Genomic DNA, 7,500 nt, shown 5'->3' with positions numbered 1-7,500 from the left:
TACTAACCTAACCCTAGGTAAGGCATGTCAGAGCGAAAGACAGTAAACTCGAATGAGCCATGAAAGAGCGGTGCGGGGCCGGTCGGAGCGCACCCTTTTCTCGGTGGCTGGCGGGCGAGAGAGTGCTGCGTCGCCGGCATCGGCGTCGAAAGAAGCCGAGCCAAAAAAAGTTAAAGTACAAACGTGCAAGCATACTAACCTAACCCTAGGTAAGGCATGTCAGAGCGAAAGACAGTAATTTCGAATGAGCCATGAAAGAGCGGTGCGGGGCCGGTCGGAGCGCACCCTTTTTTCGGTGGCTGGCGGGCGAGAGAGTGCTGCGTCGCCGGCATCGGCGTCGAAAGAAGCCGAGCCGAAAAAAGTTAAAGTACAAACGTGCAAGCATACTCACCTAACCCTAGGTAAGGCATGTCAGAGCGAAAGACAGTAATTTCGAATGAGCCAAGAAAGAGCGGTGCGGGGCCGGTCGGAGCGCACCCTTTTCTCGGTGGCTGGTGGGCGAGAGAGTGCTGCGTCGCCGGCATCGGCGTCGAAAGAAGCCGAGCCAAAAAAAGTTAAAGTACAAACGTGCAAGCATACTAACCTAACCCTAGGTAAGGCATGTCAGAGCGAAAGACAGTAATTTCGAATGAGCCATGAAAGAGCGGTGCGGGGCCGGTCGGAGCGCACCCTTTTCTCGGTGGCTGGCGGGCGAGAGAGTGCTGCGTCGCCGGCATCGGCGTCGAAAGAAGCCGAGCCGAAAAAAGTTAAAGTACAAACGTGCAAGCATACTAACCTAACCCTAGGTAAGGCATGTCAGAGCGAAAGACAGTAATTTCGAATGAGCCAAGAAAGAGCGGTGCGGGGCCGGTCGGAGCGCACCCTTTTCTCGGTGGCTGGCGGGCGAGAAAGTGCTGCGTCGCCGGCATCGGCGTCGAAAGAAGCCGAGCCAAAAAAAGTTAAAGTACAAACGTGCAAGCATACTAACCTAACCCTAGGTAAGGCATGTCAGAGCGGAAGACAGTAATTTCGAATGAGCCATGAAAGAGCGGTGCGGGGCCGGTCGGAGCGCACCCTTTTCTCGGTGGCTGGCGGGCGAGAGAGTGCTGCGTCGCCGGCATCGGCGTCGAAAGAAGCCGAGCCGAAAAAAGTTAAAGTACAAACGTGCAAGCATACTAACCTAACCCTAGGTAAGGCATGTCAGAGCGAAAGACAGTAAACTCGAATGAGCCATGAAAGAGCGGTGCGGGGCCGGTCGGAGCGCACCCTTTTCTCGGTGGCTGGTGGGCGAGAGAGTGCTGCGTCGCCGGCATCGGCGTCGAAAGAAGCCGAGCCAAAAAAAGTTAAAGTACAAACGTGCAAGCATACTAACCTAACCCTAGGTAAGGCATGTCAGAGCGAAAGACAGTAATTTCGAATGAGCCAAGAAAGAGCGGTGCGGGGCCGGTCGGAGCGCACCCTTTTCTCGGTGGCTGGCGGGCGAGAAAGTGCTGCGTCGCCGGCATCGGCGTCGAAAGAAGCCGAGCCGAAAAAAGTTAAAGTACAAACGTGCAAGCATACTAACCTAACCCTAGGTAAGGCATGTCAGAGCGAAAGACAGTAAACTCGAATGAGCCATGAAAGAGCGGTGCGGGGCCGGTCGGAGCGCACCCTTTTCTCGGTGGCTGGTGGGCGAGAGAGTGCTGCGTCGCCGGCATCGGCGTCGAAAGAAGCCGAGCCAAAAAAAGTTAAAGTACAAACGTGCAAGCATACTAACCTAACCCTAGGTAAGGCATGTCAGAGCGAAAGACAGTAATTTCGAATGAGCCAAGAAAGAGCGGTGCGGGGCCGGTCGGAGCGCACCCTTTTCTCGGTGGCTGGCGGGCGAGAAAGTGCTGCGTCGCCGGCATCGGCGTCGAAAGAAGCCGAGCCGAAAAAAGTTAAAGTACAAACGTGCAAGCATACTAACCTAACCCTAGGTAAGGCATGTCAGAGCGAAAGACAGTAAACTCGAATGAGCCATGAAAGAGCGGTGCGGGGCCGGTCGGAGCGCACCCTTTTCTCGGTGGCTGGCGGGCGAGAGAGTGCTGCGTCGCCGGCATCGGCGTCGAAAGAAGCCGAGCCGAAAAAAGTTAAAGTACAAACGTGCAAGCATACTAACCTAACCCTAGGTAAGGCATGTCAGAGCGAAAGACAGTAATTTCGAATGAGCCAAGAAAGAGCGGTGCGGGGCCGGTCGGAGCGCACCCTTTTCTCGGTGGCTGGCGGGCGAGAAAGTGCTGCGTCGCCGGCATCGGCGTCGAAAGAAGCCGAGCCGAAAAAAGTTAAAGTACAAACGTGCAAGCATACTAACCTAACCCTAGGTAAGGCATGTCAGAGCGAAAGACAGTAAACTCGAATGAGCCATGAAAGAGCGGTGCGGGGCCGGTCGGAGCGCACCCTTTTCTCGGTGGCTGGTGGGCGAGAGAGTGCTGCGTCGCCGGCATCGGCGTCGAAAGAAGCCGAGCCAAAAAAAGTTAAAGTACAAACGTGCAAGCATACTAACCTAACCCTAGGTAAGGCATGTCAGAGCGAAAGACAGTAATTTCGAATGAGCCATGAAAGAGCGGTGCGGGGCCGGTCGGAGCGCACCCTTTTCTCGGTGGCTGGCGGGCGAGAGAGTGCTGCGTCGCCGGCATCGGCGTCGAAAGAAGCCGAGCCGAAAAAAGTTAAAGTACAAACGTGCAAGCATACTAACCTAACCCTAGGTAAGGCATGTCAGAGCGAAAGACAGTAATTTCGAATGAGCCAAGAAAGAGCGGTGCGGGGCCGGTCGGAGCGCACCCTTTTCTCGGTGGCTGGCGGGCGAGAAAGTGCTGCGTCGCCGGCATCGGCGTCGAAAGAAGCCGAGCCAAAAAAAGTTAAAGTACAAACGTGCAAGCATACTAACCTAACCCTAGGTAAGGCATGTCAGAGCGGAAGACAGTAATTTCGAATGAGCCATGAAAGAGCGGTGCGGGGCCGGTCGGAGCGCACCCTTTTCTCGGTGGCTGGCGGGCGAGAGAGTGCTGCGTCGCCGGCATCGGCGTCGAAAGAAGCCGAGCCGAAAAAAGTTAAAGTACAAACGTGCAAGCATACTAACCTAACCCTAGGTAAGGCATGTCAGAGCGAAAGACAGTAAACTCGAATGAGCCATGAAAGAGCGGTGCGGGGCCGGTCGGAGCGCACCCTTTTCTCGGTGGCTGGTGGGCGAGAGAGTGCTGCGTCGCCGGCATCGGCGTCGAAAGAAGCCGAGCCAAAAAAAGTTAAAGTACAAACGTGCAAGCATACTAACCTAACCCTAGGTAAGGCATGTCAGAGCGAAAGACAGTAATTTCGAATGAGCCAAGAAAGAGCGGTGCGGGGCCGGTCGGAGCGCACCCTTTTCTCGGTGGCTGGCGGGCGAGAAAGTGCTGCGTCGCCGGCATCGGCGTCGAAAGAAGCCGAGTCGAAAAAAGTTAAAGTACAAACGTGCAAGCATACTAACCTAACCCTAGGTAAGGCATGTCAGAGCGAAAGACAGTAAACTCGAATGAGCCATGAAAGAGCGGTGCGGGGCCGGTCGGAGCGCACCCTTTTCTCGGTGGCTGGCGGGCGAGAGAGTGCTGCGTCGCCGGCATCGGCGTCGAAAGAAGCCGAGCCGAAAAAAGTTAAAGTACAAACGTGCAAGCATACTAACCTAACCCTAGGTAAGGCATGTCAGAGCGAAAGACAGTAATTTCGAATGAGCCAAGAAAGAGCGGTGCGGGGCCGGTCGGAGCGCACCCTTTTCTCGGTGGCTGGCGGGCGAGAAAGTGCTGCGTCGCCGGCATCGGCGTCGAAAGAAGCCGAGCCGAAAAAAGTTAAAGTACAAACGTGCAAGCATACTAACCTAACCCTAGGTAAGGCATGTCAGAGCGAAAGACAGTAAACTCGAATGAGCCATGAAAGAGCGGTGCGGGGCCGGTCGGAGCGCACCCTTTTCTCGGTGGCTGGTGGGCGAGAGAGTGCTGCGTCGCCGGCATCGGCGTCGAAAGAAGCCGAGCCAAAAAAAGTTAAAGTACAAACGTGCAAGCATACTAACCTAACCCTAGGTAAGGCATGTCAGAGCGAAAGACAGTAATTTCGAATGAGCCATGAAAGAGCGGTGCGGGGCCGGTCGGAGCGCACCCTTTTCTCGGTGGCTGGCGGGCGAGAGAGTGCTGCGTCGCCGGCATCGGCGTCGAAAGAAGCCGAGCCGAAAAAAGTTAAAGTACAAACGTGCAAGCATACTAACCTAACCCTAGGTAAGGCATGTCAGAGCGAAAGACAGTAATTTCGAATGAGCCAAGAAAGAGCGGTGCGGGGCCGGTCGGAGCGCACCCTTTTCTCGGTGGCTGGCGGGCGAGAAAGTGCTGCGTCGCCGGCATCGGCGTCGAAAGAAGCCGAGCCAAAAAAAGTTAAAGTACAAACGTGCAAGCATACTAACCTAACCCTAGGTAAGGCATGTCAGAGCGAAAGACAGTAATTTCGAATGAGCCATGAAAGAGCGGTGCGGGGCCGGTCGGAGCGCACCCTTTTCTCGGTGGCTGGCGGGCGAGAGAGTGCTGCGTCGCCGGCATCGGCGTCGAAAGAAGCCGAGCCAAAAAAAGTTAAAGTACAAACGTGCAAGCATACTAACCTAACCCTAGGTAAGGCATGTCAGAGCGAAAGACAGTAATTTCGAATGAGCCAAGAAAGAGCGGTGCGGGGCCGGTCGGAGCGCACCCTTTTCTCGGTGGCTGGCGGGCGAGAGAGTGCTGCGTCGCCGGCATCGGCGTCGAAAGAAGCCGAGCCGAAAAAAGTTAAAGTACAAACGCGATGCTAATGAGCGAGCCGTTGTCTCGACTAATATGTAGGGGGCGTTCGATCGAGCGTCTGGCTTGAGCGCTTGTCGGCCTAGCAGAACGGTCGCATTGTTATGCCCGGGTTTTAGGCACCGCTGCAGGCGGCCGGCAGAGCTCTTGTTTGTGCGAAACTGAATGGATCGAGCCCGAGAGAGGGCGAGCAAAGAAAAAACGCAAATCGCTCCGCCTGGCACTGCCGGCGAGAGCGTGGACGTCGCGGCCAGCGACTGTCGAAGCTGAGTACGGCCGCAGGCGATTGCCTCGGTCTTAAACGAATGCGACGAGCACGCGCCGGGCGGCCCAGCAAGGGCCGAGCGCAGCTGTCGCAGCTATCTGGTTGATCCTGCCAGTAGTGATATGCTTGTCTCAAAGATTAAGCCATGCAGGTGCAAGTACGAGTTCTCGTAAAGCGAAACTGCGAATGGCTCATTAAATCAGTCTTGGTTTATTTGGTCTCGTAAGCGAAGTGGATAACTGTGGTAATTCTAGAGCTAATACATGCATTAAGCGCCGACTTCGGGAGGCGCGCTTTTATCAGATCAAAACCGACCGGGTTCGTCCTGTGACGTTTGATGACTCTGGATAACCACGCGGATCGTACGGTCTCTGCACCGACGACGTATCATTCAAGTGTCTGCCCTATCAACTGTCGAAGGTACGCTACGTGCCTACCTTTGTGATAACGGGTAACGGGGAATCAGGGTTCGATTCCGGAGAGGGAGCCTGAGAAACGGCTACCACATCCAAGGAAGGCAGCAGGCGCGCAAATTACCCATTCCCGACACGGGGAGGTAGTGACGAAAAATAACAATACAGGACTCTAACGAGGCCCTGTAATTGGAATGAGTACATCCTAAAACTCTTAACGAGTATCCATTGGAGGGCAAGTCTGGTGCCAGCAGCCGCGGTAATTCCAGCTCCAACAGTGTATGCTAAAGTTGTTGCGGTTGAAAAGCTCGTAGTTGGATTTTGGGCGAGCGCCGCCGGTCCGTCGCAAGGCGTGTCACTGGTTGCGTTCGCCTCACCTTCGGTTCTCCGTCGGTGCTCTTGACTGAGTGTCGGCGGTGGCCGATAAGTTTACTTTGAAAAAATTAGAGTGTTCAAAGCAGGCTGTTCGCCTGCATAGTGTTGCATGGAATAATGGAATAGGACCTCGGTTCTATTTTGTTGGTTTTCGGAGCACGAGGTAATGATTAAGAGGGACAGACGGGGGCGTCCGTACTCTGCCGTTAGAGGTGAAATTCTTGGATCGGCGGAAGACGAACTACTGCGAAAGCATTCGCCAAGAATGTTTTCTTTAATCAAGAGCGAAAGTCAGAGGTTCGAAGACGATCAGATACCGTCCTAGTTCTGACTATAAACGATGCCAACTAGCGATCGGGAGGCGTTACCATGACGACCTTTCCGGCAGCTTCCGGGAAACCAAAGTCTTTGGGTTCCGGGGGAAGTATGGTTGCAAAGCTGAAACTTAAAGGAATTGACGGAAGGGCACCACCAGGAGTGGAGCCTGCGGCTTAATTTGACTCAACACGGGGAAACTCACCCGGCCCGGACACAGGTAGGATTGACAGATTGAGAGCTCTTTCTTGATTCTGTGGGTGGTGGTGCATGGCCGTTCTTAGTTGGTGGAGCGATTTGTCTGGTTAATTCCGATAACGAACGAGACTCTGGCATGCTAAATAGTTACGCGACCTTCTCGGTCGGCGTCTAACTTCTTAGAGGGACTAGTGGCGTTTAGCCACACGAGATTGAGCAATAACAGGTCTGTGATGCCCTTAGATGTCCGGGGCCGCACGCGCGCTACACTGAGTGAAGCAGCGAGTGTCTAACCTAGGCCGAAAGGTCCGGGTAACCCGTTGAACCTCATTCGTGATTGGGATAGGGACTTGCAATTGTTTCCCTTGAACGAGGAATTCCCAGTAAGCGCAAGTCATCAACTTGCGTTGATTACGTCCCTGCCCTTTGTACACACCGCCCGTCGCTACTACCGATTGAATGGTTTAGTGAGATCCTTGGATCGGCCCCGTCGCGGCTGGCAACGGCCGCGTCGGCGTGTCGAGAAGACGATCAAACTTGATCATTTAGAGGAAGTAAAAGTCGTAACAAGGTTTCCGTAGGTGAACCTGCGGAAGGATCATTACCGAAAGTGGTGGTAGGCCCCGGCCGACCGCGCACTTAATTGTCTTTGGGTGCCGCCGAGAGGGCGGCCGTCAATCGGGGTTCCGCCCCGTGCGACACGCGTAACACGTTGGCATAGCAAGGCAGCCGAGTGCGATGGTGGCTTCTGGGCACCGCGCTCGATGTGCCGCCGGCCCAGCCCGGCGGTCGCTCGGCGCCGTTTGTTGGTGTTTTTGTGCAGTTGTTGTCGGTGGTGGTTTTGTGGTCGATCCCACAGTGTGACGTCCGCGCGCTTCGGCGCCGGGCGAAACGTCGAGGACGACTCTTAACGGTGGATCACTCGGCTCGCGAGTCGATGAAGGACGCAGCCAAGTGCGAGAAGTAATGTGAATTGCAGAACACATTGAACGTCGACCTTCTGAACGCGAATTGCGGTCTCGGTTCAATCCCGGGACCGCGTCTGCCTCAGGGTCGCGTTCGTCCTCACCCGAGGGCCGTCGCCTGGCCTCTGCGAAGACGGCCGGGCGTCGCCCCAAGTTGAAGCGGTCGCCGAGCTTTCTCG

General features: G+C 55.2%; 2 non-coding genes across 2 annotated transcripts; both read left to right on the top strand.

Moving 5' to 3' along the window:
* Positions 1-5,150: 5,150 nt before the first annotated feature.
* On the top strand, positions 5,151-6,960 carry LOC144419455 (small subunit ribosomal RNA). The gene has a single exon (XR_013474076.1). It is a non-coding gene; the product is annotated as a small subunit ribosomal RNA (ribosomal RNA).
* A 298-nt stretch (positions 6,961-7,258) lies between these two features.
* LOC144419427 (5.8S ribosomal RNA) lies at positions 7,259-7,412 on the top strand. The gene has a single exon (XR_013474048.1). It is a non-coding gene; the product is annotated as a 5.8S ribosomal RNA (ribosomal RNA).
* The last annotated feature ends 88 nt before the right edge of the window (positions 7,413-7,500 follow it).

This window comes from Styela clava, unplaced genomic scaffold (assembly GCF_964204865.1).
Source record: "Styela clava unplaced genomic scaffold, kaStyClav1.hap1.2 HAP1_SCAFFOLD_19, whole genome shotgun sequence".
Classification (NCBI taxonomy): domain Eukaryota; kingdom Metazoa; phylum Chordata; class Ascidiacea; order Stolidobranchia; family Styelidae; genus Styela; species Styela clava.
This window is presented reverse-complemented; position numbering and strand designations above follow the sequence as displayed.